This window comes from Rissa tridactyla, chromosome 1 (assembly GCF_028500815.1).
Source record: "Rissa tridactyla isolate bRisTri1 chromosome 1, bRisTri1.patW.cur.20221130, whole genome shotgun sequence".
Lineage (NCBI taxonomy): Eukaryota > Metazoa > Chordata > Aves > Charadriiformes > Laridae > Rissa > Rissa tridactyla.
In genome coordinates, this window is record NC_071466.1 from 72,792,463 (window position 1) to 72,816,265 (window position 23,803).

General features: G+C 46.1%; 1 protein-coding gene across 9 annotated transcripts in view; it reads right to left on the reverse strand.

Moving 5' to 3' along the window:
* MAP4K4 (mitogen-activated protein kinase kinase kinase kinase 4) overlaps positions 1-23,803 on the reverse strand; it is a 167,045-nt gene that overhangs the window by 139,471 nt on the left and 3,771 nt on the right. The gene's annotated exons all lie outside the window — the stretch shown is intronic.

Genomic DNA, 23,803 nt, shown 5'->3' on the forward strand with positions numbered 1-23,803 from the left:
GTCCATCTCCAGCCCCGGTTTCCCAAGCGCTGGTTTCGCCAGCAGGGCCGGGCTCAGCACCCCTCCTCCCTCCAGCCACCCCAGGAATGACTGAGAAACAGCCACATTTAAATTCCAGGGTTTAAATTTCAAGACTCCCCTCCGAAGAAGGGCGTAAGAGTGGCAGTGCCCCTTTTACTTTGCGACTTGAACCCCACAAGGGTAAAACCCTAGAAGAAAAACTAAACGTGAACCCGAGTGAAGCCGCCCTCCTTGTACAATAAATCCCTCACAAACCGAATTATTCCCCGCACTCCACCCCTTGTCTAAGCTTGCTTAGACTGTAATTATTTGCAAGGTAAGTGCCAGCTTTCCTCCACAGACGCACCTCACACGTCACAGGGGCTGTGGCACTCAGGACTCCCAGCCTGCACAAAAATAAGGCAAAAGAGCGTTGCTTCTTACCAACGCATTAATAATTTCCTCCTGACTAGATCATGGTCTTAGCCTTTATTTATTTATTTAATGTTTGAAAACTGCTGTTTTCAAGGAAAGGGAAAGCTGGGACAGCTGGAATACAAAGTCGGGGAGAGGGCAGGAAGCTGTGGATGGGCACGTAGGCTCTTGAAGGCGGTAGCTGATCACAGCAGAGGGCACACCGTTTGTGAAATAACCATGCCATCTATTATTATAATTATACTCAGAATTTCTAATGTTGAAAACCCCATACAGATAAACAAACAAACAATCTCATCATGAGGAGCCGCAGACACCCAGCTCTCCCAGCCAAATCAGAGGGAGCGGATTTGCATATCTAAGCAACAGCTGAGTACTCCAGAGCCAGTATTGTACCCTATTTCCGAAAGCCACTTGGTCAGAGCCACCACAGCTCCTCCTCCGAAGTCACCTAACAGCTCTGGACTTGGCTGGGGAATTACTGAGGGTAGGTCGAAGTCACCCTCCTCGTCTTCACAAAGCGATCTGAGCTAGGGAAATTATGGGGGTGGAGGAAGGGAACACATCTGTCCTAATTTAGGGTATCTAACTGCTAGTTTCAGCTAGTCACCTTTTGATCAGGGTCTAAGACAGGTCAGATGAGTCACCTGGAAGCGCCTAGTCCTCTCTCAACCATAGATGCAACCAAGTCTGAGTAAATAGGTAAGCCTTAGACGTTAATTGCAGGTGTCTAAAATTCAAAAGTGAGGAGGCTCTGTGCATAAGGTGCCAAAATTACACCACCATATCTAGCAAAATGAAAATGGAAAGCAGTCAAAGAAAGAAAGGGAGGGGGAAATAACTCATTGGCTTTTCATAGTATGAAAAGGCATACAAAGACACCAGGCAGATAGGAATTTTTTTTTGCCAACATTCACTATTTTTCCACCTTTCTTTCTGCCCTAAGTACAAACACATTGGAAAGTTGCCAAATTTCATTGTAGCTTCCATAAACATTATACCTCTACATTCAGCTATGTTTCAGTGGGTCAACACTCTTTATCCATTACCCCCACTAAGGCACAGTGCATATTACAAAAAAGGCCACATTTAAATAAGCATGATTGTGTAATATTATGCAGTAAAGTTCCAATAAAACCTGGTTTAGTCTCGCTAGCCTGGATAGAAAAGACAGGTTATAATCACATTAAGAAACCTCTTCTTTAACCCTGATAGAGACCTAAAGAAGATAAGCCGTGTCGACATTTGGGCTTTCTGTTCTGGCTTTCTGTTTTGCTTCTACCGTCAATTTAAGGCAGAAATGTGTATTGCAGCACTTAAGCCAACCCATAATTCATGGCAGCAACCAGAGCTGATTAGTCCTGTTGTATAACCAGGTCTCCTTGATACATCAGGGGACTGCTGTTCATGCAGGAGGAACTTACTGTGCCACTTTCACTGTAAGCTGTATTAGAGAGGATCCTTTTTTGCCTTTTATCAAGCTTTGCATGAAGCTACTGATTGATATAGGAAATAAAAATGAATACATGTACACATATGTCTAAGGGACAGCTGTCACAGCTCCATACATTGAGGGCAAGGCATCGAATTAGCAGTCCTGATTTTAAAGAAGCTAACGCTAGCTGCTCTGGCAGGCTGCTATCTCTTTAGTATGTTAACATGCATGATTTATATTATTCTGATGTGCAGTACACACACGGTTCTCTCATACGCTGAAAAATTGATGGTAACGACACAGAGGAGACCAAACAACAACATGGCAGTGAGAGCTCTTAGTCAGAAGTTGCGTGAAACGCTTGAATAGGAATATTCCACACATGGCTTTAATTCAGTATCTTTGCATTACGTCCACCTTTCTATTCTTTTTGTCTTCCATTTGTCATCTTACCTTTTGTGGAGAGATAAAGTTTGAGTCAAAATTAGCACTTCATATGATTTCACCGTTCAAACCCTGGTGAAGATTTTTCTCAACATTTCCAGCAAAGAGAAGAACAGCTAAAAGCACAGCATAAGCAACAAGACCTTTCCAGCAAAGTTTTATTTGCTTTTTCCTACTTTCTAGCCCACATGAGTATTTCCCTTCCAGATTTAGAGAGAAATAGTTTCAAGCCCAATTTACCGTACTTTTGTACAATGAATGCTCACCAGAGATAACTGTTTTCTGAAGACAGAGCAAGCAACTGAAGTGTGCAGCAACCAAACATCACCCTGCTGAAAAACCCTTCTCTGTGCTTTGCAGTACTTCGATATTGTCACGTGAATGACTTTGGGCCTGATCTTGTAAGTACACCCAAGTGCCAGCAAACCCTCCTCTGTCCCAATCCTCGAACTTTCTGAACCAAATGTCCAAGCACAAAGTCATGGTTCAGCAGCAGCTGAAGGTCACTCTGGTTTAGTGCTCTGCTCAGTATAGCAAAACTTGAGAATAGCTGAAATAAAAAGAGTGACAATAACCTGAAACAATTTTTGGTCCTCATTCAGTCCGTCTTTCCGACTTCATGATTTGGGGTAAACAACAACCAACAGAGTTGCCTGCTCCCAACCCATCACCAACAAAATCTAAGCCAGGGCGAGCACCAGCCTCCTTAGGAAAACAGTTACAAAGCCTTCTCCCACTTCAGCATTTTTAATTTCTGTTTAACTTGATTAGATTTGTGATTTGGGAGTGGAAAGAATACAAGATGAAAAGGCAAACACTGGGCTCCGGGTCAGGATTAACCCCAATGGCAGCACGGCAACGTAAAGGAGTTAATTTCCGAAACAGCAATCTCCCTTGGCGCAGGCAGTTTAAAGTCACTGCCTGCCACTTCTGTTTTCTCATCATCAAGGAAAACAAGAAACAAAGCAACACTTCATCACGGGGAAAGCGGAGAAACATTATTAATAGTTACCACCGCGTTCCTGGATTTTTCCTCTAGTCTGTGAAAGGAAATGGTTTGTCCTCAGCTGATAGTCAAGAGATGGTTTAGGACTTACAAACCACTGGGGACACACAGGCCTGATAAAGGAGGGAGCTCTCTGTTCTCATCGAGCACAGTATCTACAGAAATATTCTACTCCCTCTGTTCCTCAGTCCCTCGCTGAGGGTAAAACTGGTACCTACCAGCAGCAGCTCCCGTGCTCAGCCTCCCCTTTTGCCCCTCGGCAGCGCCGAGACACTCTTTTGTCCTGCAAGCACACCGTCAGGAGCGGGCTGACGTGGGTACTAGCATCCCCATCTCCCCTCTTCCAGGTGGAAGAGCTACCATTAACAACCAACCCTTCATCCTCTCTTCCACCCCAACAGTATTTTCAGTATTCTTAGATGTGCAGATTTGGCATTTCTTACAAAACACTGTATGTGATGACATATCGCACAAATGCATCATACCATCTCCTTCCCAAACCAATGAAACATTTGTTCATGCAAAGTATTAAAATTTCAGTAAGAGAGAGGGACTGATTCTACCGAGACTTTCCTATAGCACAGCGGCTGGAGTAGCCTTCAGGGGGTAGGAGACCAGGGATCACATCCCAGAGGAAGGGCTTACATCCCAATTCCCAGATAGCCAAGTGCTCTTGCTCACGCACTAAAGAAGCGCCACCAGCATCCCCTCGGTTTTGTGAGCGCTCTCATCGCTGCTTTCAGGGCTGCAGAGTCCTCACACAGAGTGATTTTCTGTTGCCCAAAGGCAAGTCTTAAAGTCCAGTTACAACCCTGTTACATGCAATTCTCACCAGTATTTTACTTGCCAGCATACACGGCTCTCCAGTCAGCAGGCTGGTTTTGTTAGATCTATCTTTAAGGCACCTGCTCCCCCAGAGCCTCGTGGGGGATGCAGAACTTGTGCTGATGGTTTCACACCATAGCAAGGCACTACCCGCAACTTGGCCTGGAGTCCACTTAGCATAGAACCCAAAAACAGAGCAGATATTATGAACATAACATTAGGAAAAGGGTGGGGAAAGAATTATGAGGGCTTATGCTGCCCAACCACCCCTCCCTCAAAAACATATCATGTTTTCTATGGCATAATTAGTGGAAAATCACCACCTGCCCTATCATTAGAGGGACTCCTCTGCTGCTACCAACCCAGCCTGGCATGGGGTCAAGCAGGGAACCCATTCATGGGACATCAAACCATATTTCACTCCATTTGCCTCATAACTGGAAATTCCACCTGGACTTCCCAGTTTACCAGATCACCAGCTACCGTGCTTTCCATACCCACAGTAAAGCCAACACACGCAGAGAGAGGTGGACTCCAATGAGCAAGAACCACCAACATCCTACTTTCCAGTTCCCCTTTTTCAATCAGTGTGTTTTCCAGACCCACTCCCAGTGACGGTAGCCCTCTTCAGAGTAGAGGAAACCCCCTGGACAAGCAGAAGAACCACCAGGTAGCATGTCTTGCAGCCTGGGCCCAGGAAGTCCAGAGGACTTTGGCAGAAGGGCATGTGGTGCAGCAAGTCCTATAAATTCAGAATCAGAGCCTGCAGAGGCCCAGCTGTGACCTTAAAACTGGATTTTGCGAGTAATTCAACCTTGACCGCTTGCGCACTCATATGTGGGCTTGGCACAGAGTGTTAAAAGCGGTTACCGGATGACTATTATCAAGATGAAACTGGCACCACTAAACTCTGCCTATAAGCAAGGGCAACAATCAGCTTGTACAGGTATCTTTTATCATGGCTCTTACAGGTGAAAGTTAAATGTGCCAATCGCACTTCCAGGCACCAAAGCACAAAGAAAGAGAAGATTTGCAAAGACCACCTCAAAAAAACCCAGTTCGTATTGATGTATATATCTGCATTAATATAAAGAAAAAAACAAAACCTTTTGTCCCTCAGGCACAAGTCAAACATCATGCAAACAGCTGGACATTGCATTTTAAAAGTGTATTAGGCAAGCATCGCTATATTGACAGGGCCTCTGTGGAAAGATGCTCTGCTTGTTAGGGGTTTCCCTACGAGGTTGGGTTGACATTGCCTTCTCAGAGGAAAGGAGAGCTTGCTTGAGCAATTTGCTTAATGCTGAATCTATTTTAAGAGCAGTGACCCAGATCTTTGTTTTGTCAGCAGATGACTTGTATAACAGAGATGAATTGACAAGGAGTTAAACTAGCGTTGGGCAACACCAAGGTGCAGACAAGCATGGGCAGACACAGGTGACGGAGGAAGATGGCACCACTGGGCTCTCCCACCTGAGCTTAAGCTTTCAAACCTGCGGTCAGCCAGAGGGTCATCTCTGGCTAACATAAGCCCTGACGCAGATATAGCCTAATCAGCTACGTGACCGTGCCCCACAATTCCTACCCACGCTGGGAGCACCTGTATCACGGTTATCCATAGGAGCAGAGTCCTCTTAAAACACATCTGGTCTCAGAGTAAGGAGCGGGACGAGCCAGAGCCCTTCAGTAGGAGTTTCACCAGTGTTTTGCACGCAGCAAACACGTCCTTTACCCAATCGTCCATAACCTCCCTGATGTCTCCTGAGAAATGAGGATCTGCCCGATACCTGTCTCTGCCCCAGGCACGAGGTCAGCTGCAGCTGAGGGGCATGAATCACTGCATCCGCACTCACTGTCAGAAAGAGCTGCAGAGACTTGAGGAGACATTCAGCCTTGACAAGTATCCTTAGACACTCGTCTGATCTTAAGCATGCTTTTTATTACTGGTGATTAACGCGCAACGGAGCGCTTGGCAAATCCGGAGGGGAGAGACTTCACAGAGGCCCTGAGGCTGAGGGAAAAGGAGGGCTGGTAGCAGGCGGCTGGAGAAGACCAAGCTACTCAGGTGGCTTGTATTATATTTTTTGTCTGGGAAGGTCTTCTCTTTTAGCTGTCTCCAGCATTTCTTAAATACCTACAACCTTATGGAAAACAGACTGAAGAAAGATTAATTTCCCGAGTATTGAATATTCTGAAGAACGGAGAACACAAAACTCAGAGACCAAGAAGATACCATTAGGGGATGGGGGGAGGGAAATAAAATCACAGATGAATCTCCAGAAAGGGTCTCTCACAAGACAAAAAAACTGCAGACCTGGTCAAAATAAGGAGAAATGGAAAAAGACTGTCAGCTGAACCACCAGCTTGCACCCCTCGCCGAGTAAAAGTATTTTTAGCAGCCCTGCTTTGCATGGGAATGTGTTGATTCCTCACAACAAACTATCACAGTTGCTCACATGGGATCAGTGCTTTTCCCTTAAAAATTTGTGTTCTGGCTAGGAAAAATAGCCGCGCTGTGAATAAGCAAACCACTGGGGTGGATTTTTTTTTTTTTTTTTTTTCCTCACCCTCTGCAGTCCAGAGTCTGCCGGACCAAAGCACGTGAGCGATAAAGCAGCAGCAAGAATAGACTGTCTGAAACAGCTACAAGCAACTGCCTATGGCTGGGTTTTTTTTTCCCCATGACCTCCTTCTCCATTCGATGTTTTGGGAACAGCACCACACTGCCCGGCACAAACCACGCAGGGAGATAATGCGCATGCATCTGGTTAGCAGAAATCGCCTGTGTCAGAGGCTCCCCGGAAAGACAAATTTATCCAAACGCTGGAAATGCAAAGCGGGGAGCAGGTGAAAAGTCTGACCTTTGCTCAGCCAGGAGCTGGTGGGGGGAGAAAGCAAACAGGCACAGCCACGGCAGCCGGTGCCACCTACATCCTCACGGCCCGCAGACGGGCAAATATCCTCCAAATATAACTCAACAGAAGGGGAAGCCTGCTTTCAACACACAGGGAGAATCAGCTCCTCCCCAGCCCACCCCCCCCCCCCTCAAATCCCTAAATATTTTCTGGCTAAAATAAAATAATAAAATATCTGCAAGAAAACAGAAGGGCAAAATGCCCTTCTACCACTCCTCCCTCCCCACCCCACCATCCCTGGATGCTAACAGCACTATTGCAAATTGCTGCCAACATCAGAGAAAGAAAGGGGTTATTAGAAGCAAATACCCATGCTTGCACTTTTAATAACAGAATTTTAATAAAGTATAGGAAGTAGCAATAAAACCAACCTCATGCTAACACAATAAAGTTAATCAAATATTTCTGAAGCAACAAACTTCAGGACCAGCGCTTTCTGGACCCCCCCCAGAGCTGGAAACGCAGCCTTATGGCCAGCTCTGCTGGGATCGCCCTGCCCATCACCAGGATGTGACTATGGGCCGATGATACCCAAAAGTGCTCATTCCATGATGAAACAGGATCATCCGGGGGGGGGCAGAAAAAAGCGAAGGTGAAGAAAAACATCAGAATCCTGCAGGCTCAAAAAAAATCAAAAGTAATTAAAACCACGCAGAATTAGTGTCTACTACAGGCTTATCAAATATTTAATAGTGAAAACCCTTACGCGTGCTGCTGTCAACTGAGCTTGAGAGAAACGTGCTCCTTTCCTACCATATGGCTTAATCTGTTCCCAGGATGCCTTTCTTTACCCAGTAATTTCAGTTTAAACAGAAATGAACTGTGGATGTATATTTTAGCTAAATGACCGCCTTTCTTTAAACAGACCCCGAGTAAAAGGGGCATTAACCTCCTCTTCCACCGCCTGGTTCAGCGCCGCTTATCAGTGAGATGAAGGAGTATCTTTTCAAAGCGCGCCCTTTAATCCTTCTGGTGCCTAAATTTGAAGCTCCAGCAGATCAATATGTCCTGTCCCCACCGTGTCCTGTCCCCCCCGCCCTAATCTTCAGTCAATCCCGGCAGGGAGAGCATGAAACACAGCAGGTTAAACTCAGCAGAGCAGGACAAACAGGATCCGTGTCCGAGGGCAAGAGCGTCTCCCTCCTGAGTTTGTTCTAGCAATCCAAACACTTCGAGGGGTCAAGTTGGAAAAATCTGCTCTAATTTAAACTCTTCCCAAGAACATAACCCGCTTCCAGCAATTCCTGCATGGGATGGGTCCAGATCAATGGAGGGAAGTGAGCGATTCCCAAGTCCTCAGGCACCTATATTGTCTTTGAATTTGCCATATAGGAGCAACTAACAACGATTAAAGCCTTTTGCCTACCTAGTGCATTACAGAGGTCAGCAGCAATTCCTCTAAGAAACAGATCTGCCCATTTGTCCAGGCTACCTGCTATTTTTTGTCCAGTTAAATCTTCAAGAAACACAGTCCTAAAGTAACCATATAGCAGCCTACACCTTCCCTTACTGCCTTTTCAGCCTGCTAGTACCATACACACCACATCCGAACAGTTTTCCCCTGAAATCGACGCAGCTCCTCAGCAAATGAATCTCTGTCCAGATGGTGGTCTCAACAGCAACTCCTCTAAGTACCTCCTAATACCTCAAAAACAGACTTGGCTCAATCCTTCCACAACTGTCACCTCCTTGCAGATCAAGGGAGTGGCGGGGGGAGGAGGGAATCTTAAACAGCTCAAGCGATAGATGTGATCATGGTTTTCCTGGGAAAAAGGCTGTATGAGTACATAAACAACTGCGGATATCTGAGTGGGAGACTTTTTAATCTTTATAATTTCTTGCCTGTCACTGTCAGAGGGACCGCTGCACTGTCATCCAGCACCTGAAAGACTGAATAAGGATACAGCGGCAACCAGCGTGCATAATGCTGGAGAGGAGATGTACATCAGCTTCTTCTTCATCCCCCGCTGCTCACAGTATGGCACAAGGCCACAGACACCCTTACGCACGCCTCAATTCATCCACAAGGTGAGAAAAATCTGAATTGGTAACTAATTTTACTGCGCCTGGTAAACCTGGCAGGCTGGGAAATGGTGAGTATAATAAGCCTGGTGTGTCCCGCAGCTTTCCCACCCACTCCGCTCCCAGGGAGGGCGGGAAAAGCAGTTCCTGGGCAGCAGGGTCCAAATCAAAGCAGGGGGGCAGGCGGCTCCCAAGGGGAGAGCATCGCTTCTGCACAGGGAGCGGATGGCCCCAGCCACATTCAGGGAGGAGAAGCCACAACCAGCAAGGAAAACAGTGACTGAGCTCCAGGCTCAAGGGGCAGTCACTCCACATGTAAACCTTCCCCCACCAAACGTTATTATCATCCCGACAAATTAAATGAGCCATTTCTTAAGGCTGTGATGCCCACGCAGTCTCAGAGGGACAATCGCCCGGGCTAACCCGCAGAACCAGAGACAGGATGCGGTGACGGTCCACGTGGAAGCTGCAAGCCAACAAGCTGAAGTCAGACCCACGGGGACGACCTGCTCTCCTCCCTCCATTCCCCCGCTCCCTCTCTACCAGTTGCCTAACACTTACAGTCTTACACGCTGCCATTTGGCATTTACAGAGCCGCTAGGCACCTCCTTATACCTAAAGGACTGGGAAACAAAATTCGCGTATGCTGAATGTCCTAATGTCACTAAAGTGAATGGCACTGAGCATCTAGAAGTCGCATCAAATTTTGAAAAGCAGCAGTCGAAGCGGGGTGGCAGAGAGCAATGGTGCTCTGCCGGATGGCAGCGCGGGTAAAACACGTTGCAGGAGGAGAAAATTTTAGAAAAGGTTGTTAAAAATTAGTTGTATTGAAATTTAAACCAGTCCTTCTCCTTTTACCTTTCTGACAGAGTGTCTTTTTTTACCTGCCACACCCAACCTCAAAATAAGTATCAGTTTATCCAGCTCAATACCTCATTTTCCTCTCCTGAATATAATTAACAGCCACCTCCAGTTTCGAAAGAGATTCCTTAAACTAACAGCTGCATCAGAATCAGCACCGAAATGCCTTCGGAGCTTTTGCTTAAACCCACTCTTTGAAAAGTCATGATGGAGTTCATTTTCCTAAGTCTGAAGAGAGAAGAAAGTAAAGTGTTTTGCTAAAATTTGTTCTGCATATGTGTAAGAAAGCTCCCCTCTGGAAATGCATTTTGCAAAATCATGCAGAGAAGCCATTCTCTTTGTAAAAGATAAAGCTGATTTGCAGAGGCTGGGTTTGAGGCTTAAAGGGGCAATTCAGAGATAAGAAGGCACTTTAATTTTGTTTTTACATGAAGAGTTTCCCAGAACTCTGTAAAATACCGGTCCTAAACGTTTATCCACAAATTGGCTAAAGACTTTGCTTTGTTTCCACTCTGCAACAACACTTGCACCAAGCTGCTTTGTAAGAAAACCTAGTCCCAAACAATAACAAAAAAAAAAAAAAAACCAACAAAGTCTAGTTGGTAACTCAGTAGAAGGCTGTATGGCAGCAATGGATGCAAACAGTGCAGAATTGAATCAGCTACAGCTGGGCTGCACCTGGATTTAAAAAAAAAAAAAAAAAGCCAGAAAACGATAGCAAGCCTTGGAGTCAACGAGATGCACGCTTTGCTCGGGAGGATGAGCTGAGACCCAGCGCTTCGTCCGGCACCAACCACAAGGAGCTGCAATCTCTTTTTCAAACAAATTTCCAGCGGTCTCCCTGATAGTTTGCCAGGGTTTGATCCTGCACTTTTTGGGAAGGCCAGCGATGCCCATCCTGGGAGACCCGCACCATCGTGCCTCTCCCCTCTCCGGCCACCCTTTCATCCTTCCCACGCCAAACAAGCTGGTTGTGCCCCATTTCTTCCCTCCTCCCCCTAAAGAGAGAAACAAAGGGCAGCAGTCTCTAACGGAGGGAACTGGGGCTTGGTTTATTACATGCTCAATGGAGCACTGAATTACTGGTGGTTATTGCCTAGTTTAACTGCTTTCCTTAAAAGAGAAACATGAGCAAACAAGCATGTGTCATGAAAAAGCCCCTATTCAGACAGCAGCTGACAAGAGAAAAAGCATCCAGGGTTTACGACCATTTATTAGCAGTTTTGCATTCAGGCACCGGCTGAGGTCGCAGCAAAGACTAATGCAAAGAAATCCCCACCTTGCCCACCACCTCCTCAGGGGGCTCGTCTAGCCCTGGATTTACCGCCCCAGGTTAGCACCCACTAAGTACCCCAGGCTTTAACTAGACAGACTCAGCATGTGTCAAGGGCAGCATGCCTCGTCTAGACAAAGACTTTCAATACGCTTTAGTTAGCGCAGACAAATCTCACACATTCAATCCTGGTGGAGAGAGGAGCCCTGGGAGAGAGCATCCCTCCTCCCACTGCCACCTCCGCCGGCAGGGAACCCCCTGACTTCAGGAGATGGCACCATAGTTTTGCCCAAAAGATGGGAGAACGAAAAATAATAAATTACCCCAGTGGGGCAAAAGACAAACCTGAGACCACTTTCCTTCCCTTTTTTTGCTCAGCTGACAGGTAATAACTGTAACCCCTCTGTCTCCACCTCACAGGCAAACAGCGCTGCAAGCAGAGGTAAGCCTGAAGCCTTCATCTTGGGCACAGATCTTCCCTATGCCCAATAAAGAGGGACTTTAATAGGCTTTCTCCACGGGGACGCAGCGGATAGGAGAAGAGCAAACAGGCTGTCTCACTCCCATCTGCCCAGTCATTTACTTTTCGTGAAACTTTTAAGGATTTTAGATGCATACCCCAAACCAAAACACAGCTGAAGTCAGCCCTGAGGTTGAAAAAGTGTTGAGGACAGAGTAAAACGGACGGAGCCTCATTTCTTCAGAAAGCCAGGGTAAAAAGAGACCACAAAAAAAGATCTAAAGAAGGTACAGAATGCTTGCGGAGAAACACGTTAATGAAAAAAGAAACAAACCTCATTCATCTTGGCAGAACTACAGCCAACACCAGAGGTCACGCAGATTTAACCATATCCCTCCTATTTGTTAGTTACTTTTATACCAAAAAAAGAAAAAAAGCCACAGACGAGCCTAGAGGAAGAAATGCAAAGGATGATGAGCGTAGAGTTTAGAGGAAGGGAGAGCAGCAGGAGGAATTCACCCACATCAGTTGAGTATGAGGGAAGAGAGCAGGAGGACAAAACAAACCACAGAGAGAGAGAAAAACCTGACACCACTAGAAAAAGGGCAAGAACAGAAAATGCATTCTATGAGAAAAGATTAACGAGTAAGTCAAAGTTGTTTAAGACACAAGCCACTTCCAAAAAGTGGCATTTCTAGAAAGAACACTTTTCTCTGAAGTCTTGACAAGGGAACATTCTCTTGAACCAAAAACATGCAAACCTTTGTCCATGGCTCTAACCCCAAGCTGCAGAGCCAGGCTGACACCCACTCTACTTCCAGTGACTTCAGCAGATGGGGCCTGATCCTGGACAGCCAAAGTACTTCTAGCTTTAGAAAAATAATCTAAACTAAACCAATATATACCCGCAGTAAGAAGGATTACCTCTGCCATGCTCTTACTCCACCACACTTCCTTTTCTCTCAAATGACGTTTATGCCTCTCAAATTATAAATATACAGGTGGCCTGCATAATCTGCAAAGGATAATCTGCGAAGGATAATCTGTCAGCCTAAAACAGCAACGACATTCAAAACATTTCCCTCGAAACATTCAAATCATGAAGTCATGTATTTGTTGAAGAGAAGTTTGGCTCGGGCACTCACAAGACTTCTTCTGCCGTCACACAGAACGGTTCCTGAAACTAGGTGGTTTTGCTGACGGTTGTGATTCAGACGCAAGTCCACAGTCATTTCAGTGTGTTGTTTTTATCATCTTTCAAAGCTGTCCGTAGCCACCATTAAAACACAGAATTCAGTGCAGCAGAGGTGAACCCAATCTGCGCCTCGCAAAGAAACTCAGGACTGAGCATCCTTGGAACAGCCCCGTCACTCTCTAGGGAAAAGCAGCATCTCAAGGCCAGGTTATAAACACAGCTCTCAGGGAAACACTCTGTACTGCTGCTGGGTGCACAATCTGCACCAGGGAAAAAGGAATGGCCTTTGAAGGCAGACAAGCTATTAAATTTTTACTAGGTGAAATGTTTACTGAAATAAATCCCGTCCTTTCCACTCTTGGTTATTATCATAACACATATGGTAACTGACATACAATTAATGGAGCTTTAAACCAAAAGTTCTTGGAAGGAAAGCACACTCCCAAGTTTTCAGCTAACCTTGACAAAAAGCCAGGTTTTGGCAAAGTTCAGCAACGCAAGGGGCTTTATGAGATTCCCCATTTATTGGGCAACTCTCACACTCACGAGGAGTGCCGGCTCCGAGCAGAGGAGGCGAGAAGAAGCTCTGCCGAGTCAGCACCATCCACCACCACCGACACAGACGCCAGGAGCAGTCCAAGCTCAGCAGACCCAACTACCAGCTCAGAGGTGCTGTACCACCCACGCTCTCTTCGAGCAGGGATTTATTTCATGTACATGTGCCACTTCACATCAGTCAACAGTTCAGACAATGGCATCTGCAAAAAGAATTTCATCTCCTCTTCTCCTAAGCGCATTGATCCTGCGGGGTGAACGGATGTTAACAGTAACACGACACTCAAATACCCAAGGCTACTGGCTTTTGTTTCCAAACTCCCAGGGATCTACAAACTAGGCTGATGCCATCTTTCCAGATTTGAAATGCTATTCACATTCCCTTTTCCCATCTTCTCCTGTCTGAGTTACAAAAACGGACCAAAACCCACGTTATGGTGCTACCCAGTCAGCAGATCCGAGCTGAGGTACCTCCAAGACCCGGTGCTTTCAGCACAGCTCTCTACCATGGAAGCAAGCGGGATCCCTCTCCCTGCTGGAATAAAGTAACCAGATACCATGCAAGGCATTTCAGCTGTCTGCCTAACCTTCCCTTCTCCCTTCTGCAATAGGAAATCCTACCGGTGGGGAGCACAAAATAAAACCTTGCCCTTTCCCATACAGCCCGGTGCAACCACACCACGTGTATACAAAACGTATTTCCTTACAACAACAGCACACGCTAACTACATGCTTCATTATCGAAAAGCTAAGAGGTGCAGTGCAGCAGCAGAAGAGGATGCTCCAAAGTCAAACCCCGACGGCAGCGAGGACTTGATCCGCAACCGAAGCAGTGGTGTCAACGACAGCGGTTTCACTGCCCGCTTCTCTCTTCCTTCCCCAAAACCCAACACAAGCGCTGCCACCACACTCGGTCCACGAGGAGGCACCTCCAAACTCAGCAACTTAACCAGAAAGTAGTCTGCTCAATAACTAATATGTTTTTATTCCTGAAGAGGAAACCAGAGCGCTCTTCCATTACCTCAGAGGAAACCTAAGGAAAGGTAGCATTACTCAGGACTGATTTACTGCCTCAAGCCATTCAGAAAACCATAAAGCCAGTGACATATAAGACAAGCAACTCATTCACAAGAGCTCTTTGATCTTAAATACAAATAAAATTAGGTCAGTATTAAAGATTTTCATTCCTTGCCATATAAGACTTCCACAAAGGCTAAGAAAAGCTTTTCCCATCCCTTCTTTTAACACTCAAGTTATTTAGCAAGTAACATTTCTTTCACATGACTTGAAACATTTTCTCCATATTCACTTGTCATCGCTCCAGAATTTAACTCTTGGCGAGCACCTAAAGCGCACAGGGGGAGCTGCATAAAGCATCTTCCGTAGCCCCCAAGGACAAGTCGGATCAGAGAATTTCACTGCGTTTCACGCAGGGCGGGGGGAAAGGAAGGAGCAAAGCGTGTCCTTCCCAACACTCAAGATTAAAAAGCAAGATTTGGGGGTAATTTGTTATTCAAAGCATTCCAGCGATTTTTAAACAGATGAAGGGGAGAAAGCCTGCGCCGTCACTATTAATAGGCTGACATTCTTTCTTCCCCCGCAAGACCACACCAGAATCACGGGCGAAGGCGACAGCGTGAGGGAGCCTGGAGGCAGGCCAGCCCCCGGCAGCGCGGGGAGTCCTCCGAGAGAGCCCCTGCACCTGGGTGCCAGGTACGGCGCCAGTGCACGAAAACGCCCGCCATGAAATCAGGGAGGTCCCTTCGCCTCAGAGGCTCCCCCACAGCTCCCCAATGCCACGCGCCTGTTGTGCCTTCTCCTGCGACAGCACATCGTTAGCTTTGTCTGCCAAAATAACAGCAGACCACAGTATAAGCTGAGGATACAGCATCACCTTGCATTTTCGGCTTAACATGCTTGATTGTGTTAGGCTGGCTTTAAAATTTTATTTATTTGCTTTCTAAATCAACCAAGAACTCTCATACGCAGCAGAAGGCCCCTGAAGCTACTGCTGTAATGCAATATCTGCTCATAAACGTCAATATGCCAATTTTAAAGGTATTAACGCTGCTGTTTAGTCATGGTAAAATATCCTAATACCTGCCCCACCTTGGTTACAGAGAGCAATACAGTTAAATGTGAGCAATTCAGTATGGGGCTTTCTGCAAAACTCATTTAAACATAGGAACCTCACGAACCGCAAGACAGCACAAAACAATCCCACCGCAAACACAAGCCAAACGAGCAGAGGTACCACGAGGCTCGCTCTACAAGATCCACCTGCCCAGTCACCCAAGAACATGTAGCTCGTTCCTCTGGGTGGCTCTTAAGAGACCAGAGGGTCAACGTGCAAAGTCTTCCCTCTCTTTGGCTTGGGTGACAGCTGGCCCCAGCTATCTCTAAGGCAAAGGAAGGGATCTCTTTTGCACAGAACTTCGCATCCAGAGATGTGGATTGTACCTCTGTCACATATTTCCTGGGTGGCTGGGAATAAATTACACCAGTTCCCGGCTGCGCTTCCCTCCCACATCCTCACTCTGAAGTAAAGCACAGTGGATAACTTGAGCATCAGAGGAGAAGACACAAGAGCTCCGCTTCCTTCTGTGTTTATACGGGAGACTACCACGCAACTGATAGTTCGGTTTAACAAATGGTGCAGAATATGAAACTTCAGCTACTTCAGGAATGTCCGCTGTAGCTGCTGAAGGAAGACGCAGTATATTGCCTCAAAAAAAAAAACCCAAGTGTTAATTAGAGAAAAGATACTTGGATTTACAACATATTGAGATTTAAAAATATGATTCACAACCAGATTGAATTCTACTAGCTGAGCTTACAGCTACAGAGAAGCAATACAACGACATGGCTTGGGGAAAAAAAAAAAAAAGTAAAAAAATCCCAAACAGGTTTGATGGGAAAGGATACCTTGCAGAGAAGCACACCTTTGAAAAAACAGCTTGAATATCAGGCACTTAATTACAACCCTTATCAACATCATCAAAAGAGTTAAAGTATTTCTATAATTCTCTCCTGAAAAACAGTAGCCTAGAATAAATGCATTCTCTGTAGAAGTATAATTTATCTGAGCAGGAAAGACCCCACAGCTTACTGCTGAGGGCACTGAGAGGAGACAGGAGGCACTGACTGTTGTTCTCAACCAAAGCCCTCAGAAGTTTTGTAGAAATAAACTTATCTATATTTAAGTTCCCAGCCTTCATGTAAAAGTGTGGAGATATTAACCGAGGGCAAGCACGTTCACCTCTTGGTAAATGCACGCAAAACCAGCTCACTTATTTACGGGTCTTTTAGGCAAAAGGGATGCTTCCCTCCCAGCAATGGGCAAGAGGGATTTTACATGTCATTTACTTTCACACATCCACTTAGAAAGGCATCTTCACTCCTACTATATATCCCACAAAGAAGACAGACTGTAGGGGCTACTACAGGCATGGTACAGGGTAGGGTCAACCCGTCCGACCTTAGACATCTAGAAGACATACAACCGAAACATTCACCCTAAGTTCCCATTATAATTAACAAAGACTCAGGTAAAGAGCAATTTATCTCATCCTAGGGTAGGTATCTCCAGAGGCCATTTCCCTGTCCTATTTCTCTCCACTGCAAGTCCTAGAGCACACAGCTCGGATTTAGACAGCGAAAGGACAGTAGGCAGCCCACTTATTCAAGCACCTTTCAAAAGTACCATCCAAGCCCACTGCACAGAAACGAGCTGTAAATTACTGACCAGACGTGCGTATCTGCAGCTCTCGCTACAAAATGCATCTTTCACCTACCAGGCCACCATAAAATAACTGGAGATACGCAGCGCCATCAGTTTTTTGGAGAGGCACAGAAGTAACTCAATTAGGGCTTCCAGTCAGCAAACACCTCATCATTACACGCAAACACTGCTGCACCAGTTCCACCAAGGATTATTTTGATTATGGCAGTTGCACACGCTGGTGGCACTACAGCTAAGAGTCCATCAGCATTTCGTGCCCCTACCTGCAAGGGTTTATACAACTCAGATAAATATTCCCTCTTGCCAATAACCTTGTAAGATGGTGCTTGCGTTTAGATACTCTGCAGAATTTTCCTTGTGAAGCACAAAAATGAAGAAAACCAATGAATTATAATGATTTGGGGGGGTGTCTCTGTTTTTAGATACATAAAACCAAGTACGGCATGGCACAATTTACTGTAACACACTGAGGCCTATTGACCTTAAGCTTTTCTTTCCTGGGTTTAAAAACAAAACAACCTAATACCATCAGATAGCTTGAAGTGTAGGGGGCAGGTTTTGAGACAAGTTTATTTTGTTTTGAGCTTACTGTTTAAATTAGAATCATGAACTCTTGCCCGCTGTCATACCCTACAGCTACACTCACAAGATCCTGAGAAGAAGCAATTGAAACTACCAGAGCTTAACTGCAATTGACTGTTGTATTTTTAAGACTTCAAGTAATTTTTAACAGTTCCAAATGCAAAACACCCAAATAAAATGCATCAGCTTTAAGGTAAACCAGCACAAGTAAACTATTGCCTTGGTAGTCCTCAGGAAGTTAAGATTTGGTGCAACCGAGTATTTCAAGCTGCTGCCATTCTTTTAGCTACTTAAGTAAGGTCCTCCCCATTTCACCTCTGTCCTCTGGTGAAGCTGCTGGGTGAAGCAACCAGAGCCAACAAGTCCATACCATGGACTGGTACAACATAAAAAGATGGTAACCCAAACATTCGAAGCTAAAACCAGTCCAATTTTCAGAGCTAAAATATCCAGTGAAGCTAAGGGGAGCTCCATAGGCATACCGAAAAGAAAAGCCACTTTTGGGGATAATACAACACAGAGTAGCCAAAGACCAGGCAGATGGGTGTTACGGATGGACGTGAGGACCAGCATTTCCATGTGGAGAGCGGCATAGAAGAAGGAAAGTCTTCGGAAGCAGGTATGGAGCAGGGCAGCACCCATGCCTCCAAAGCAAGGTGCCCAGAGGGATCTTGTAGGACTTCCCTGGCCAGGGTGGTGGGGAGAGCATTAAGCAAGCGGACCTCCCCAGCAGCCCCAGAGCCAGGGAGTCAAGGGGGCACTCAAGGCACACAGGGGCAGGGGAGGGAGACAAGGAGTAGCCATGGTGCACCACTAATGGCCCCAGCAGCCACATTGCTGATCCCAGCCCACAGCGGACCTTCTCCAGGGGCAGTGCTACCTTGCTCCAGGAAGCACATGCCTAGAGCCCATGCGACTCCTTCAGCCGCAGGTACCAACCCATGAGTCACTGCGATCCCTGCACGGAGAACAGCCCTTATCAACGCGCCACAGGACAGCTCGAAAGGGAGGTGACGGAGACATACCAGATAAGCACTACAATACCAGTATAACTGCATCCACGCTAGGAGTTTTACCACATTAGCTGTTTTATTACTAGACAGGCCGATCAGGACCTGTTGGCACTTGCAGTGTCCTGTTTGTACAGTGATAATGACAGCTTCGGTGGCACAGCAACCCAGGGAGGCGCAGCCTTGGTGGGGAAAAAGGATTTTGCCAGGATTGTTAAACAAGCTCCCCCAGAAGACAGCAGTTGTTCTGGCACACGGTCACGACACAGCCAGGGGGACCAAGGGAGGTCTCGTCAGCCCAGGCTATGCTGAATTCCACACAAAAACTTGTGTCAGTGTATCTTGCCCTGGCGTGGATAAGCCCAGAGCCTGGATGGCTAGTGAAAGTTAGGGAACTGCCATTCTGGGAACTGCTAATCTCTTTCATAATACATAAATTTTTATTTTTTTTTTTTACAGAAATTATATATGCTGATGTATTTCTACTGACGACTAAGCTGTCCCTTACTTTTTCTTATATTAAGCACTTCCCTGACTCCATGCTACTTTTTGTTTCCCACAACTATGAATCACGAACTAATTTATTTAAGACAGCTTCTCCTTCTTCAACCTCTCATTCCCTCTCTAAATTCACCTTCATCACGCTGCGTCTCGCTGAGCTGTCCTACTATCTCTTCCTAACTCCACATCTTCCACATGATGCAAGATCAAGCAGGAGGAGGGCATGGGAAAACCCCAGGGAGAAGTCAACACCCTTCATGCCTGCCACAGCGGCATTTGAGATAGGAGTTAGTAGCTCCAGTTTCTCAATAAAGTGGAGAGAAGCCCACTCCATCCAAACGTCCACCTGCTCCTTATGTGCTTCAGAAGTGCCAGGGCTCTGTAAAAGTGGGCATCTCCGTTCCCCAGTCTCTGGTATTTCGCCCTTCTTCAAGTGGTGCTTCTCACGGGTTTCCCAATCAGCAGCAACTAAAACCAACACTGCTGAGGTCAAATTGTAGTTACCCATCACATTCAGAACAGATTTCACTCCATTGCAGGACGGCAAAGCCCGTGAGAGCAAGGGACTGCTCTGCCTGCAGGACTATCGTGTCTCCAGTCTGTGCTCACTTCTCTTTCAGAAAGCTGCTCCCTCCTTTTTTCTAACACTGAAATAGATACCACAGCCATTAGGACTGCTGAGCCCCATGGCCACCCAGGAGGAGATACATCAAGCCTTGCTTGGGACAGGACAGGGGACCGGGACCAAGGGTTAGGTGGAGGCATCATGACCTTCACAAGTGTATTGAGCATTTGGCAGCATTCTGCAGTTTGCAATCAGTGCCGTATTTTGTGCCTCTGTCAAAGTGTTGCATACCACATCCAAGGCAGAAAATACACCTTGGAAGTAATACTGAGATGCAATGTCAAAATCTCCAAGTCCTCCACAGTCAACACTACCTCAAGGTTCCCAAAATTATGCACAGTTGTGGGGTTTTTCCTCCCCCTTCCCAGAGTTGCCCCATTTTAGAGCCAACAGTATCTTTTCTCGAGCGTGTGCTGACCTGAGAAACAATCAGGGACCCATAATGCCACAAACGTAAGCTATTTGATAAGAAAACTCTTGTGCGAAGTTATGAGATCCCCTCCCAAATCCACCTCTCGTTCAAGTGAGTTGAATTCTTTCCACCGGCTCCAGTGGGAGTTGGACTGGGACCTAAAATAACGCCACAGATAAGGATCTTACTGTAACTTTTCACTACAGTCAAGCTCACATTGTGCAAGTCAATGCTATAGAGCTTACATATCAACGTCATCCAAAGGCAGGGAGAAATACTTCTGGCAGAGCCAGAGCGTACAGTCAGAAATGTAAAACGGGAAAAACAAATATACCACTTTCCTCCAAGGAAAACAGCTCTCGAGAAGGTAGGTACACAACCTACCCGGCTGAAATCCCGCTTGCAACAGAAAGTACCTACCACTTGAAAAGAAGATGACTAGAACATAATGTGTACACACAAACACTGGCTAGACCACATGAGGAAAGTCAGCTAGCACTGTAGTCCAAAAATTTATACTAAAAAATGTATACGCTGAAGGCAGGGAAATGCAAAGGGTGAACACCTCTTGTAATGCTGGATTCCCTTTGGGGACATTCCTCTACATCATCCCCTAGGGTGGGAGGCGCAGACCTGCCATCATCACAGAGGCCAAAAAAAGCATTTCTGCACACTACCGCCGAGGCTCCGGTGCCTGGAAGTTGATAACACGTCACCCAAATTTCCATTACCAGGAGAGAGCAAAAAATAAAGCAAGGAAAGGAAAGGCGTATGTTTCTGGTTTTCTCCCCTTCTTCCTTTAATATCCCCAGACAAATAAAAATCCCTATCCTGGACCTTATGGATAAAGCTCACCTTCCCCATGCCCGGAGCGAGGTGCAGAGACGTTCATGAGGAAAACCATCCGCCTTTGTAAGCCTGGGGAAACGTCCCCTCCCATTGCCAATAGGAAGAGAGCACAAACACAAAAAACTGCAAGGAGAGTTTGAGACTATTTCGACTGAAATTTTACCCACATCAGTTGAAGAATCTTCCGACAGAAAGCTGGAAAAGATTTCCAAGGAGTCAGCATAAGACTCTGGGCTGTATTCTGTTACATTCATCACCTTGAAGACCTGCACACACCCGGGTCCCAGAGTGCCAGGTCCCCTTCTAATTACTCCAGGAATAAGGAGTCCCTGCCCCAGCAGCCTGCAATTTGATTTAAGACAAGATACAAAAAAAAAAAAAAAAAAGATGTTTTGACAAACAGACAGATGGACTGGGGGAGGAAGAACGAGAGGGACATGTGGTTACCCACAATTGGCAGGTTGCTTTCTTTTCTTTTTTTTTTTTTTTTTTTTTTTTTAATAAAAATAAATATCAGTAATCCCCACTGGCCACCTGCCTAGCTTTTGTATATTTAATTAAGAAAGATCTGGGTGATGGAGAACTGGTCAAAAGTTCAGCCAATTTGGGGGAGGACGGCAAACAATGCTAAGGGCCACATCTAGCCGCAGGACCCAGAGAAATGCCAGTATTCCAGCCGCTGCTTGGTCCTTCCCGACTTCTCCGACGGCAAACTCTCCCTTTGCAACACAATCCACGAAAAAATCAGAGGAGGAAGAGAAGAAGGGCAGTTCATACTTAAGAGAGCTGGTCTGGACCAGTTCCTGAAAGCCAGTGACCTCACTGATCCTCAGCACAGTTTGTCTTTATAGCGATAAGACTGGAATTGTATTCATGTTTAACAAAATCATTTGAATCCACAATGATGTCCCTTTAGCAGTGAGAGAAAGAAAGGGGAAAGGGAAGGGGGGGGAATATTCAGCTGAGTTAGTAGAGAATACCAAGCACTGTCTTCTCTTCTTACCCCCCCAACACAGTCACCTTGTAAGATAAAGTCCATTAAGACAAAAATAGAGTACCCTTAGCGTGGGAAAACATTTATCCAAGTTTTAATTTATTTTCAAATCAGCATTTGAACGATCACATCTTACATCATTTCCTTTTATGAGCCAGCAGTTAGACAATACACATCATTTACATGCAGTTTTGGAAGGCTGCAATATAAATCAACAAAAGAAGCCTTCACCGTGAATTAACTATTACAAGGCTCTCAGAAAGCCACACCAGCCGGCACTGAGGGCAATTAGGAGTATCATCCCTAATTCTCATCTTTCTGGTGCGCTCTCAGGACTCGCACAAAAACATCCTTCCCCCCAGTCATTGCTGCTACAAGAGAATTATGATGTCTATCTGTGAGAGGTAACAGCGCACTCACAACAGCTATTTTAAAGTGCTAGCTGTCTTTAAAAACACATACACACACAAAAAGCCCCAAAGAGAAAGCGGTGGAGCAAGTTAACGCCATTCCGTCTCAATAGCAAAATTAATCAGCCTTATGCCTCTATGAACAATCATATGGTAGATTTTAAAATGTGCAAAATATTAACCAGTGCCTTTAGTTCACAGGTCATTTTTGCATTAAAAAAAAAAAAAAAGGAAGCAAACAGCCAGTTCAAATCTTATCTCGAGGCAAATTTCATGAGTGTTCTCATTTTGTGCGAGCCAAACTTCAAATTAAGCTTACTACGGGATGTGAAAAACTAAAACCTAAGAACTGCAGCAATGCTAAAAATGCTTCTCCACTATTTGCAAAAGATTAAAAAAAAAGTCCTTAAGGCAGCTAAGAGCGTGGTAAGCTGGCCCCAAGTTCCAGTTACACTGAAGTGCTCCGATAAAAGCGGAAAGGAGGAAAGGAGACTTGGGAGGCACGGCCACCCCGCAAGACAGCAGCACGCAGACACACAGGCGCACACACAAAAAAAGCAGAATTCCAGGCTAAGGGCGTTTTTCTGACGAATTCTGTGCCGTTGGCATCATCCCCTGCTTGCAGCCCCACTGGTTAAAAGCTGTCCTGTGGGATAAGGCAGGGTTCAGGGGTGTGGAGGAGCTCCGGGTCGGGGTGCTCATCTGCCGCCTGTGCCTGCTGCTGCCCACAAGCCCAAACACGCCTCCCGACAGCTGATACCAACCTGTTGAAGGGAAATTTCTATTTCTCTGAACTCCAGCAGAGGCTTGGGGCTCCTTCAAAAGCTCCTTAAAAGTGTTAAACTACAGGCTCAGGGGGTCCCGCACCAGCTCAAAGGGGCTCCGCTTCGCCACGTTTAACCCTTTGCTTTCTAACTTATCAGCCACACGACATGCAAAAACGTCCCTCTCTCTTCCGTGACATTGTCCTGGGATTTTGAACTAACTACGAAAAGGGGCAAACAACTTCCAGGCCGGCCTTTGCATCCCCCAGGGTTTCGGATGAGCAGCAGAAGAGTTCTGATTTGCCCCAGGACGACCGAGCCACCCCCCGCCGCTGCCCCGTCCCCCCTGCGGGGCAAAGGCTTCCCCAAAAACACCCCGTTTTTTCCCAGGGATGGGGAACTTTTCCCAGGCTCATTTTTCCACCCCCCAACACCCCCCGATTCACTGCTGTGTAACAAGCTCCTCTTGAAACGCCAGGCTCTTTCCC